Below are 15,333 nucleotides of genomic sequence, written 5' to 3'. Positions count from 1 at the left end.
GAACTTTACTTTATATCTAGACATCACAAGTCACAAGATCGGCCTTTTACCATTTGTGATTCTCTAGATTTTTTTCTTTTCAATCATAAACACGACCTGATCTCATGAGAGTTTAGAGAATAGGGCATTACTATTATTTTCTTTAAAGTGACTTCCACTTCACTCTCACATAGGTGACTCCTAAACATTTAACCCTATAGATAAAACTATTTGATCAAACCTGCCAAACTTAAAAATCATTAAAAAGCTTCAAACCATAAGCCTTATCCTTATTTCCTGAACATTGTCTTCATCAAGAGAATGAGCTGAGTTAATTGACAGTGTTGAACTGTTAACCACAACTTTTTTTGATCTTCTTGAACCTAAATTTTGGGATCTCCAGTCTATTAGGTAGAGTTACTGTTGTAATGACTTGTCCTAGATCATAAATTCATTCCCTTTGATGATCTCAAAACTCCCTTTTTAGTTAGAACTTTTGTTAATGGATCCGACACATTATTCTTTGTTTTCATATAGTCCATCATGATAATTCCACTAAAGATTATATCTATAATAGTATTATGTTTTCATCCTATATGATAAGATTTATTATTATACATCATGCTCTCTGCCTTATCTATTGCTGCTTGACTCTCACAGTGTATGCATACAAGTGCCAAAGGGTTTGGCTAATAACAACTATCTTTCAAAAAATTTTGGAGTCATTTAACCTTTTTATCAATTTTATCTAGTGCGATAAATTCAAATTCTATTGTAAAGCAGACAATAGATGTTTTTTTGGATGATTTTCAAGAGATTGCTCCTCCACCAAGAGTAAATACATATCCACTCAGGGATTTTACTTTTTTCAATTCGGTGATCTAATTTGCATCACTATATCCTTCATTACGGTAGGATATTTCTTATAATGCAAATCATAATCTTGAGTATATTTTAGATACACCAAAACTCTTTAAATTTCCATCCAATGAGTTTGATTGAGATTACTCATGTACCGACTCAATTTACTAATAGACTCAATTTACTAATAGATCATGCTATATCTGGCTGCGTATAATTCATATTACACATAAGCTTTCCAACACTCTACGTAGTCCAATTGTGAGTCACTTTCACCTTTATTCTTTTAAAGTGCAAAGCTCACATCCAATGGTATCTTGGCAATATTGAAATTCAAATACCTGAACTTGTCGAGTACCTTTTCCATATGATGGGACTGTGACAATGCCAATCCTTGTGGATTTCTATGAATTCTTATCCCTAAGATCACATCAGAAACTCCAAGGTCTTTTATTTAATTTACTCTCAATCATTTTTAGTAGAATTTATGTTAGAAATGTCTCTACTGATGATTAACATATCATCCATATTCAAACAAATAATGACTTTGTAATTTGGAGTTCCTTTAATGTAAACACATTTATCACATTCATTTATGTTAAATCTGTTTGCCAATATGATCTGGTCAAACTTTGTATGCCACTGTTTGGGCTTCTTTTAGTTCATAAGTGACTTAACAAGTTTACACACTTTTCTTGCTTTAATAAGAATCACAAAACCCTCTGGTTGTTCGGTGTAAAGTTCTTCCTCCAATTCTCTATTTAAGAAAGTTTTTTTCACATTAATTTGATGGATTTCAAGATCATATCCTACCGGTAATGCAACCAATATCTGAATGGACATTATCCTTATTATTTGTGAGTATGTGTTGAAATAATCAAGGCCTTATTTTTGTCTAAAGCCTTTCACAAAAAGACTTACAGTGTATTTATCAATAGTCATCAGCTTTCATTTTCCTTTTGAAGATCAATTTAGAACCTAAGGATTTATTTCCTGTAGGAAGATCAACAAACTCTCATGTGTGGTTGCTCATGATTAAATCAATCTCACTATTGACTGCTATCTTTTAAAAGAATAATTCCGTAGATGACAACACTTTTTTTAATGTTTGAGGCTTAGTTTCTAGAACAAATGTTACAAAATTTAATCTGAAGAAAGTCGACATTCTTTGTCACTTACTATGCCTTGGATTCTCTTCATTAAGTACATTGTCTCTTGGTTCATTCCTAGGTCAACCCTTCAGTAGGCAACTCATGTCTAGTTTTATATGGATAAATGTCTTCAAAAAATTCAGCATTATCTGATTCAATTACCGTATTATCATGAATATCCTGATGTTTGGATTTATGAACCAAAAATTGACACGCATTATAATTTGTAGCATATTTGTTGAAAACACAGGCCATAGTCTTTGGCCGTATTTCTAGTCTTTTGGGTATAGGAACTTGGACTTTGGCTAGACATCTCCACACTTAAAAATATTTCAAGTTAGGTTTTCTTCCTTTTCGTTTCTCATATGAAATAGATTGTGTCTTGTTATGGGGCACTCTATTGAGTATTCTATTTGCTATAAGGATAGATTTTCCCCACAAGTTTTGCGGTGAATCTGAACTTATAAGTAACACATTTATCATTTTCTTCAACGCAAATTTTTTCTTTTTGCAATTTAATTTGATTGAGGTGAATATGGAACGGTAGTTTGATGGACAATTTTATTTTTCATAAACATCTCTACAAAAGGAGATTCATACTCTCCACCCCTATCACTTCTCATTATTTTAATTTTTTTATCCAACTGATTTTCAACTTTAATTTTATATCTCGTGCAATCATCAATAAAAGTTATGAAATATTTTTTACCAGCACAAGATGGTGTTGACTTCATATCAAAAATGTCTGTGTGAATTAAGTCTAAAAAATTAAAATTTCTTTCAGTAGACTGATATGCTTAGCATACATAGATTCAATACACGTTTGATACTTTGTTCACTGTACTCAAAGTTAAACAAAACTTCTAAGCTAATCTATTTTTGTAAGATTTTATAATTGACATGCCCTAAACGTTCATGCCATTAATCATTTGACTCAAGTAAGTAAGAAGAATCAAAACTTTTAACCATATCAATTATCATTATATTAATTTTAAAAAGACACTCGGTGAGGTAACCTTTACCTGCATACACTTCATCTTACTTATTGCAATATTATTAGAAATAAATACACATTTAAATCCATTATTAGCTAGAAGTGAACAAGAAACTAAGTTCTTTCACAACTACGAAATATGAAGGACATTGTTTAGTATCACCACATTGTCCAGTTTCATTTTGAAGCAAACCTTGCTTGTTCCTCCAACCTTTGTCGTACAAGAGTTTGCCATGAATATATTCTTATCATATTGAGCTGGCATATGATGTAAATAGTTCTTTGTTGGCACACACGTGATAGGTGACACCTGAATCAATTTACCACTCTCTAAAATTTTCAACTAGATTGCACTCTAATAGCATAGTACAAAAGATCATCCATGTCATCTTTGGATTCAGTCAGATTTGTTTGATCCATTTTCTTACCCTTTATTGAAGACCAACAATCTACAAACTTGCAGTCAATTTTTCTACAATCAAAGCAATTTTTTTTGAATTCTTTCTTAGGCGTATTGCCTTATTTTTCTGATGCTTTCTTTCACTTCTTTGATTTAGTAAGGCCGTCCTCCACATTGTTTTCTCCAATTATTATAGAATTACTATGAGACCTATTTTCTGCTGCCTTGTTGTCCTATTCAATCCTTAATCTTACAATAAGATCTTTAATAGACATCATCTTGAGCTTATACTTTAAGTAGTTTTTGAAGTCTTTCCACAAAGGTGATAACTTTTTGATTATTGCAACTACTTTAAAAGCCTTGTTCACAATCAAACCTACATCATAGGTTAAATAAGTATCAAGAACAAACTTAATGTGTTTAATGAAGGTATTATCTAAGTTTGTACCTTCAACAAGGAGATCGTATATTATGACTTAAAATTTTTGGACTTGGGTAACTACAACTTTATTGTCTACCATCTTAAAGTCTAGAAATCTTTCAACAATAATCTATTTTTATTTCGAAATTCTCTGTTTTATACTTCTTTCTAGAGCATATAGAGTTCTTTAGAGGCCTTCATATTACTGTACACATTATACAAGTCATCTTGTAGGCCACTCAGAATGTAATTCTTACACAAAAAGTTTGAGTGCTTCCAAGCTTCCATTACTAAGCATTTTTTCTGAAATTTCTATTAGTAATTCAAGAACACTTTTTGTGATGAAACTTTGAAGACTCAAAGTAATATAATAAAATAACATATTTTTCTACCAATGTTTGAAATCAACACCAAAAATTTGTTCTAGTTTTTTCACTAGTGCCATGGCAGAAGCAACATTCAAACGACTTGAAGTAGTAATGTTCGTTGCTGCAAAATTCATTATTCCATCATTGACTTTATTTTCAATAGTCATTTTGTTGTTACAAAGAGAAAACTAATTTGGCATCACAAATACTAATAACAAAGTTTTAAATTATAAGCGACTTGTTTCTAGTTTGACGATGAAGTGTTTATGTTCTTCAAAGTTTCAATCGAATGAACCTTTGACTTGTGGTGAAGTTTTTATATATTCAAAACACTATCAAGTTCAAACAGAGTAGACAACCAAAAGACTTTAGTCTCCAGAAATTAAAATATAGATTATAATTAACTCCTTAAAAATGTTGTTTTTTGGGTACAAAATCTGTATTAACAACAAGAACTTCAAACACAAGTTCAAACAACTTATAAACTATCAAATTGAAGTTTGAAGAACTTCAAACACAAGTTCAAACACCTATAAAAATAAAGTTAAAATTATTTTTGGGAACCAAATTTACGGTGTGTCATTACAAAATTTATTCTCCTCAAGTACCCGAGGTTAATGGAATATATCCTTCCAGGGTAAAATAATTCACCACAGCAAATAGTGGTAACTCAAATTTGCTGAACTATGAACACTCAATGATTTGTAAATCACACTTGGGTTTTTAGAAAGAAGAAGATATTTTTTACTTCAAAATTTCATATCTTTGCCTGAGAAAAAATTTAAATATTTATAGCCAAAATATGGTGCTTCAGAAAGAAATCAATGGATCTTGAAAAGACACTCTATTTCAAACCATCGTGTCACTTGCGGGCTCACTTATGACCGTAGATGGTCCACATGTGGCTGCACGTCAACTTTTAGTACAAACTAGAATGCTTGGATTGACCTACGTTGGTACCTACATCTGCAGGTCACCTTTATTATTATTAAATAATGCCTCAAGGGATCACGTTTCTTTGACGTGTGTTGTGACATTCGTCTACATATGCTAGGGTGCATCTGCAAATGGAGAAAATTTTTCCATCAAATTTTTGAACTAAAACATCACTAATTATCAAATTTCAAATGATAGAACACTTCTTTTATAAAGTGAATACTCATTTTTAATTTCTCTTGATTTTTCTTTCCTTCATTTTTCATTCACATTTCATTACTTAGAACCCAACAAAATTCTCGCTAATCTTTGCAAAAGAACACAAAAATTTTTAAACTGAATCTGAATCTAAAAAAGAACAATTATTATTATGGTCATACAGGACACCTCAAACATAATAATTCAATGGATTTAAAATTTAGAGAATAAAATCTCAATGTTTCTCAAAAAAAATATTAAACCTGCTAGAAAGAATGAAACAAGTAAAAGAAACGAGTATTCCTGTGTTACCAAGTTAGTTACAAAGAGATTAGTGCATCCTTTTGTTCAAGAAAAAATCAAGCAAGTCTTTATTTCAAAAATTAATCTTTGATTATTTTGTAAGTTAGATTAAAAGAAGAAAAGTATGACTGACACATGGGCAATGATATTTCAATACATATAATTGGTGATAAATTAAAGTTTCTTTCAGTTGCGGCTTGAAGGGAGGAAAATTTGCCTTTGAAAATGGATAAAAAGAGAACAGTAAGGGCCCTTAATTGGCTAGAATTGACTATGATTTTGCTAGAATTTTAAATCCATTTGTACTGCATACTACATCATTAATTAATGAACGAACAAACCTCTTTGGTAGAAATCTCCTCATAAATTACTCAAAGGAAGATATTTTAACCTATCCACCTAAGAGCCCATGACGATGGATGCTTCATTTATAATAATTATAAATATTATTTTGAAAAATTTGATGGCAAAAATGATGAGAGAGTACTCTTAAACTACACAAGAAAAGTAAGGCTTATAGGATTTATAAAAAAATGTGACTGAAAAAATGTCTGTGTGTTATCTTTGATAAATTGTGTATTACATTTAAAAAATATGTATAAGGATGATGCTGAGCTAAAATAAGAAAAGCTAATGACTCCAGTAGTACGGAATAAATTGGTGATAAACATATAATTTTAATGATGAAACAAATTCATCAAACAATGAGAAAGATGGCACACAAACAAGCTTTTGAGTGATTTCTTTTATGTAATTATACGTCACGCTTCAACAACTTTGACATGCTATTTCTAGTCATTTGACAAAAATTGAGGATGTTGCACTTGTTCGAACTTATATGATGCATGATATGAAATATTTCATTTATTTATGTTTTTAGAAGTGTATTAAATGTTTAGATGTATTTATTGATATTTTTGAGTCATGTTTCTAGATTGTAGTTTGAGATTTATGATTTAAGTTGGTTATGAATGGTCTGGTGTAACGCACTATTCAATTAGCCTTCATCGTTGATGGTCTAATGTTATACACATATGATAGTGCTATTTGCAAGGTAAAGGTTGGCTATGGACTGTCTATTGCCATGCATATTCCAACCTACGTGATTCACTACGCCTTGTGAATGGTCTAAATTTTGATAGAACGTATATGTGGCACTAGTGATTAAGATATTATAATGTGACATATATCTATTATATTCACTTATATATGTTATTACTGTATTTTCTCTTATGCATTTGTTTTATTTAGTATGACAGGGAGCGAGTTAGTGCTCTTACTAATTTCTTATGACTCATAATTTACTGTTTTATGTAGATTTTTCTATTAGTACTGCATCGAGATCAGTTTGATCTATTTTGAGGTTTTGCTTGCTTTCAGTTGAAGTGATCCAACCACATTAGCTCATAGTACCATCTCTATTCTTTTTTCAATTTTAGGATTGCATACCTTGTTATTTGTACTCAAAAATAGTTTATAAATGCTACTTGACTATGTTATAGTGGGAGGTTAGGGTGTTTTTTCATAAGAATTTAAGTTTTGTATACTGTTAGTGTATAAAATATTCTACACTATCAGATAAACTTGACATGCTATTGCAGGTTATCCATTTTTTTATTTTTCAATTTTTATGTAAAAAATTAGGTAACCTGCAATAGCAGGTCAAGTTTATTTGATACTACAGAATATTTTGTACACTAACAATTGCACAAAACTTAAATTGTTTTCATAATTTGTATATGATAATTTCTGCTGCTTAAGAGAGTATGGGCTTCTAGCCAACCAAGTATGAAGTGACAGAACTAGAGTTGGGAGCACTTTGTATGAGTCTGGAGCTAAAACGGCCAATTTTTTTAAGCAAAAATATCAGAGGGGACGATGTTGGAAAAAATTAAATAGGACAAAACGCCCTTGGCCGAACAATTTAGAAGTCGATAGTGGGCCGGTGACTAGTAAGTCAATGTGGGTCTAGTGACTTACAAATCCCTGGCCCATCAACGACTTTCTTTAATTTTTTATTTATTTCCAATATTTCTCTATATAAGATTATTCTCCATACTTTATTTGAATTAACCCTTTATCTTTCAATTCCTTATTTTATTAAATAAATTGTACAAATTATCTTTTTGTTGTATAAAAGATGAATGAGGATTTAGTAAGAGTAAATTTATATTGGGGTTGTTATGTTTTATATTAAGCCAGTTTTGTAAGATATAGTCGATCACCTGTAGTTGTGAAGGTGTATCCATTATTTCTTAAATATGAGTGATTGCAACATCTACTAAGAAAAAAGTTGGGTATCAGTAATTTGAAAGACGTGGTGGTTATCACTGGATGATATCCAACGTTTTTTAGCCTATAAAGTTACAACATATGATGAGACTTGTATTTGGAGTGATGATTATTTGTCTTTATTTCTTCGTACTGTTGAAATGTTTGATAATTGCATTAACTTAATGAGTCTTGATATGTATGTGTCAATTGAATATTGTCCTATTGTTCAAGAACCTACTGAGAATGAGTTTGATCTCTGTTTTACTACATATTTACAGAATTTGAATATTGATTCTTCAAGGATATAGTCCAACAACAAACAGTTGGAGGATTTGATAGAAACTCAAATGATATAAATAATACTCAAACATAAAAAAATAGAAAAGAAACTTATAAGAGAAAGGCTGGGAATAGTAAAAATTAGGGTGTTTTACATAAATCCCGACTAGTTTACCATAATTACACTTTATCCCAATTTTTTTCAAAATTTCGTACAGTTTCGATTTTTAGTTTTTCAGATACATAATATTAAAAGAGATACATGATTAATGTTACATTTTTAAGAAACAATAGATTTGTTGTAATTATGGAAAGTAACGGTAATTTACTCATTTAACGAGTAACATACTCTACAGATCTTCTAATTAACATCTAAATATTCTCAGAAAATGGCATTTAGTTAATAATGAAATTTTTTTGAAATATTCTTCTCCATATTCTCTCCATATTTAACATCCAGATTCATTCTTCTTTAGCTTTTCTCTTTTTTCCCTTAGTGTAATTTTCCTTTTTTCAACTTTTTGCAAAGAATTTCAAACCCTAAAAAAAAAAAATTGGTTAAAAATATATCATGGTAAGACATAATGTATAAGTATAAGAAATGAGATTTGAAATACAAAGGCATAAGAGATACACAATACAAAAAAGGTATCTAGTGTAGAAATACATATTTTAAAAGAGATACATACAGAAACTTTCTAACTATATACATGTATATGAAATAGGCTTATATAAAAAAAAATATCAGGCGTATAGATACAAGAATATACATCTAGAACATGTATATAAAACTAAGCTAAATTATGTATCTTCAAATACAAGAATATGTACCTGAAACTTGAATGAATGGTGTACAGACGTTCAAGTTACTAAGTGATGTCGAGCATGTCATTTGCCCATGGCATTCAATCACTGGAATTTAAAGCACAACTACTAGCTAATAATGCCCAAGCTATACCTTCACTCTAAAGATTATGCAGTCACTATCAACTATAGTAACCCAATAAAGTTTTGGATCGAATCTTCAGGAAATACGTAAAATTATTGCTCTCATATGTTGTAATCAACGGGCAGAACTGGAAAAGTAAATGGGGGGTTTTGAGTAGCATTATCTAACAAGTGGTAAATCTCAACTTCGGTTGTAATCAGTTGTAGGTGAACACTAGGATTGTGTTCCCCCTGGATCTTCAACTCAGTAGGCTTATCGTGCTTTATTGAACCAACCTGATACCTTGCATGCAGAATCTGATAAGTTATGTATCATTAACAACATTTTGGATGAGCTGATGGATTTCATCCTTTACTTTTTGAGTCTCGGAATGTCGCCTTGCTGACCCTCATCTTGATCCCAGTTAACTATTACCTTCTGAGTCTCTAGTTATTAGATGAAAGCTAACCATATTACTTAGATAATACCTAATAGTGTAGATCGACAGCTAAACTTCAAATTGTTATTGTAATTATCTTTTCCCAGTGACTACTCCTTTTTTGGAGAAGTAGCAATAATCTAGGCGGGATTCTAACATTTGCAACCTCTAAGATATCTATTAAAGTGAAGATAATACAATGCATGCATGGGTATCGATTTAGAACCACAATAGCACTTCCCTTACTTTGTCAATCTTCTAGGGTTTCCACAACCCTAGCTAAGATTTTTTAGCTTCTCATGCTTGTGAAGTAATCAAAAATATTCATGATTGAAAGCATAAGATAAAATCACAAGAATCACAAGTAAAAGCCCAAAAATTTAACTGAATTAATCAACCGAAATCAATACAAGATAATTCCGAGACCAAAATCGAATCTCAAAATCAAAATATATTTGTAAGTATCAAGAGTGCATCACTTATACTAAAAAACACATAAGGGGTATTTATAGTACATGAGAAAATCCTAAAATCAAAGCCTGAAGGAAAAAGGACAAAAAAAGGGTTAGTGGCCACATGTGTTGTCCATATACAGCCTAGACTTGGGCGCATGTTCCACATGCGGCCTGAGCCTGGGTGCATGTTGACACCTACATGTGTAGAAAAAATTTCCTGCAGCTTCTGCTCTCGGGATTTTGGACTTCTAGCACTTACCTAACCTACATGTGCTACATGCGGTCCACATATTGACATAGATAAGTGTTGGAAGTTAATTTTCATCTCTTTTGCCCTTGAGATCTTCAATTACAGTACTTACCTTAGTCTTATATAGACCATATTTGATACATGTGGTCCACATATAGACATAGGTAAGTGTCGGATCTTCCAATACTTGCAACCAAGCTTCAAATCTTCAAGTTTCAACACATTCTTTGGTTACAAACATTTGAAAAGTGCCACGAATACCCAAAATTGATCAATTAAGTATCCAAGAACTCCATTTTTCATTTTTTCACGGACTTAGCATCCAAAACCAAGCTTCCTGCAAAACATACCAAAAATGCATCATATCTAAAAAATAACCTAATAAACTTGCATATTTTTCTCGTTTTAAACATTGAAAGTGCTATATTTCTATAGCATATCAACACCCTCAACTTAAAATGTTTTCATGTACTTGGGCAACAAAACCCAATAGTACAAGACAAAATAAAACACGATGCTTAGTTAAGAGGTGCTAAGCTATTCATGGCAGTCAATCAACACTTTAAGATCAAATTTACAACACCCTCTCCTATCTCACTTTTTGAAACCAACTTTGTATAAACATGAAGTACAACAATGTGACACAATGGGATAAAGGTATGTCACTATATAAGCAACAGAAAACCATGCATATGTACAAGTTACATTACTCAAACATGTCGACAACTAGCAATATGACTCATGTGCTCTCACAACAAAGATGTCCCACTCACTCATATAAATAATGCATGTCAATGCAGGGACAGTCAAGAGACACTCACACTCAGAAGAGAAATTCCATTCAATGTGTATCAAATACTATAGGTTTGCCCTTTTTTTCTTTACCTTAGTTTTCAAACAGTCAGGCTAGGCTCACTATAGGAATTTTCTCAACTTGTAATATAGGCTTAGGGCTGGTATGATACATACGAACATATCAAGTGACTAATCCTCCTTAGCACTACACTAACCTTGAGGTCTCTTTTACAAACTGCTACCTATCTGGTTCATACAAGTGTTAGAAAGTGATTATAATATCTCTAATACTAATGAAATAACAAGATCCATAAGTTCACACATATATACATTCACACAGTTCTAAAATAAATTTTTTGAAGGGGTGTCATTTTTTCAAAAATCACTAAAAAAATATGACAACTGTCCTAAATACTTAAAAATATCCTAATTACAGAAAAACACAACACAATACGAAATAAAATACTAGACAACACAAATTTTAACCTAGGCATATCAGTTCTACAATCATACCGCGATTGACAAAAAAACACGGCAACAAAAACCCATGGTGGCTATGGTTTACCCCACCCCAACAAAAAATGCGCACTATCCCTAATGTGCTAAAATAATATAAAACAAAGGGAATGAGGACATACCTAGGATGCACTAAGTGTCTATATCATGAGTATCCCCAGATGGAGGCATATCAACTGGCGGAGGCAATGGTGTTGGCGGTGCACTACTAGAAGATGCCCCCGCTGCTATAGTTGCACGCCTCTACCTCTCAACAACTGCATAATCCATCGAATTATGTCTGGAATTTTTAAAGGCCTGGTCATATAGCATATCTAGATCCTACAAGTCTCCCTAGTGTCATCTCTTGGCCCTAACTACCGAGACCTACTCGTCATTCTCTATGAAGAAATCAAAATATCTCGGTACGCGTGGAAGGGATATCTGGACCACTGGGGGTATGACTGAAGAAATGGATACCATATGGCTCTCTATAAGAGAGCATACCTTTTCTTGTAATATATCCATCTCTTCCCTCATCTGGGCTAGATCCAATGTCTCTCTGTGTAAATCTAGTTGTAACACCTCTCAAAAGCATCAAGACGTTCCTGTAAGTCAGCACGTGTCCTCTCTTCTCCCTAACTACCAAGACCTCTTCGTTATCCTCTCTGAAGAAATCAAAATATCTGGGTACGCGTGGAAGGGATATTTGGACCACTGAGGGTATGACTGAAGAAATGGATACCATATGGCTCTCTATAAGAGAGCATACCTCTTCTCACAATATATCCATCTCTTCCCTCATTTGGGATAGATCTAATATGTCTCTCTCTATAAATCTAGTTGTAACATATCTCTCAAAAGCATCAAGATGTGTTTGTAAGTCAGCACTTAGCTCATACATGAAAGCTCTCTGTGTGGCCTCTCAGCTAGACTCTGTCATCTCGAATCTAGTCTAAACTTCTAAACGCATCTGCCCATATAGAGTAGTCATCTCGGTCTCAACAACTTGTAATCGATCATCAGTGGCCTTCTAACTATACACTAAGCTCTATAAGAACTCTTGAGATATCATAATCATACCTATAGCAGGAGCTGTAGTAGATGGGCGGGTGGGATCTGAAGATACGCCAATCGACTCTGAGGTCGAAGAAGGGACTAATAAAGAAATGGATGGTGTCCCCTCTCCCTAAGTACTTAAATTTGGGGCCTCTATCTACTCTCTTATCTCGAGATCAACATTAACTCCCACTTTACCTCCATGTATATCACCAAGCTCTGTGGAAACTAATGGGACCTCAGTGTAGGCCCGAGGTACTGCAGCGGGCTCACTAAATCTCTTAGGAAGGGCTGGGCATATCGGATCCTTCATACTCTTCGTCTACACTGTGATTGTCATAAGTATCCTCTCATCTACTCCCAATATCTCAGGCACACGAGCCTCATCACATAACCTCTAAATCAGGCAGTAAAATAGCAAATGTGTTGACTCCCTAAAAGTTCTATCATAAATCTCATGTCGAAGGATGGCTTCAAAGTCAATAGATTATCCGACAACTAAACTAGCAATTAGGGTTACTCCCTCCTAAGTCAACATATTATTTGAACCAACAGGGAATAGTTGATATCAAATAAGAAACTACCAAAACTTCACATCAAAAGTCAGTGAACCCTTCTTTATCACATCGTGTCTATCGATAAATGAAGTATCTTCATCCAAAAGTGAAATATAGATGGCTCTCCACCTAGACATCTCAACTCTCTCTCATCTATGCTCAGCCTCCCGCATAATTTATCTATCATGTGCGATTCTTATTCTATAGTCGCACTCAGCTGTGGATATGAGAGTGATATAATCTAGACCAAAAATGACCCAACAGATAGTCTCTTTAAAACTATCAACCCTAACCCCTCTCATAAGGGTCTGATCAAGCTGTGGCTAATCCATGTATCTCATCAAGCCTAGAGATCTTTGTATTAGAAGAACTACTATGGCACGATATAAGGCATAAAACTCTCACACTATATCCAAGATGTAAGAACCGAGTGTTCTAGTCATCCCCTCTAATTGATAACGATCAAAGAAAGCCCACAACTATGGTACTCGACTCAGCCCAGATAGATCAATCATGCTTTACTAAAAAATAAGCCTCTTGGTCCTTTCGACTCCAAAATATGACTGTCAATATCAAATATCTTCCACATCCCCTCCACACACCACCTTAAATTTTCCTCTAGAGGTGCCTACGAGGCATGTGTAGGTGTGAAACTCTGCCCCTACTATACTGGTGTGCCCTTATTTGGATCAAGAATCTTCTAGGAAACCTGCTCTGTACCCTCCTCAGATTGAGGCATATCTGACTGATGTATATGAACTGCGGTACCCTTCTCAGACTAGGGTACCACTTATGACTCCTCCTGCTCTGCAACCTTGGATAAATCTTGGGACCCCTCCTCAGACTGGAGGTCCTGAGTTACTCTCTATGTATCTATCTCAGACTCTGCTTTATCCTCATATTCATCATATGGTGTGAGAGAATATAGAGGTTATCTTCGAGTTGTCTTCATTCTCAGTCGGGCTACATGTGCCTGTGTAACCTAGATAATTTGAACATCCTCAGCCCGAGGCCTAGGCTGAGTAAAGGCTGGTTGTCTACCCCACTGTTACTGCTCATGCAGTGGCTGTCCCATAGAGCTTAATAAAATAGTCTCGACTGCCTAGCGCATCTGTCCTATGATAACTCTATGTGTCACCCTATCTGTAGCATCTCTAAGTCATACAATCGGGTACTCCTCCACCAAATCACTAGACTCAAGGGACTCATCCCACCTCCTTAATTTACCAGCCTTCTTCTTAGCATCTTTTGGTTCCATGAGTATATGAAAAACATAGTCATTAGTTTCCAAAAAAAATATGGGATTGCAAAAGTTGAAGAAAAACTAGATTTGAAAAATTCAAAAAAATTCTCAATTTTCACACCCCTATAACTTATTTGAAGTCCCAACAAGTCCAATGTGAACATATATATCAAGAATCATGATTTTCAATGCAATTTAACATGCCTAACCTTAGGTATTGCTTTACTTTCTCAAGTTCAACTTTCGTTTAGGGCCTAACTTTAGAATATAATTCAAAACAAGGCCCCACATTAAGATTTTATACTACTTCAAGGATCCTACATACAAGTATGATAGTTTCTATATATTTTTCATGGAAATACACATATTAACTTGTTTATTCGATAAATAAATCAATACATAACCATTAGGAGCCGAGAAAGTTACCTCTTTTATGATAATCGAGAAATGAACAATGATGAAATCAAGCAAAACCCAAGTTTGAACTTGTTTTTAGTGTGTTGGGACAAGTTCGTAGCTCAAACAAGTTTCAATTTAGCCTTTCTTTAAGTGCGAGATTTGTTTATGATTTAAGAGGAAAGTTTGGATATAAAGAGAAAAATGGGAACCTGACGATTTGAATGAGATAGAATGAGGAAAAAAGTGTTTAAATATTAATGAGGGCCAATTTAGGTCTTAAATATGCATTGGTGGGACCAAAATTTTAATTAAAATTTAGGTCGTTGCACACACATGTGGCCTGCCATATGGCTCATATGCCACATGTGGCCCGCAGGTGGGCCTAAATTTTTGGCCTTCTTTCCTGCATTCTGAACTTGGCATTTTGATATTCTCCTAGATACTTATAGTCTTATAACTTGAATTTACGATTCCAAAAGTATGATTATGTGCCAAAGTCCACATCTTTCCCTCTTATCCTCAAATTTTCATCTTTTAATTTATTTCTCA

Source organism: Capsicum annuum, chromosome 11 (genome assembly GCF_002878395.1).
Source record: "Capsicum annuum cultivar UCD-10X-F1 chromosome 11, UCD10Xv1.1, whole genome shotgun sequence".
Taxonomy (NCBI): Eukaryota; Viridiplantae; Streptophyta; class Magnoliopsida; order Solanales; family Solanaceae; genus Capsicum; species Capsicum annuum.
The sequence above is the reverse complement of the archived record's forward strand: the minus strand, read 5'-3'. Positions refer to the sequence as shown.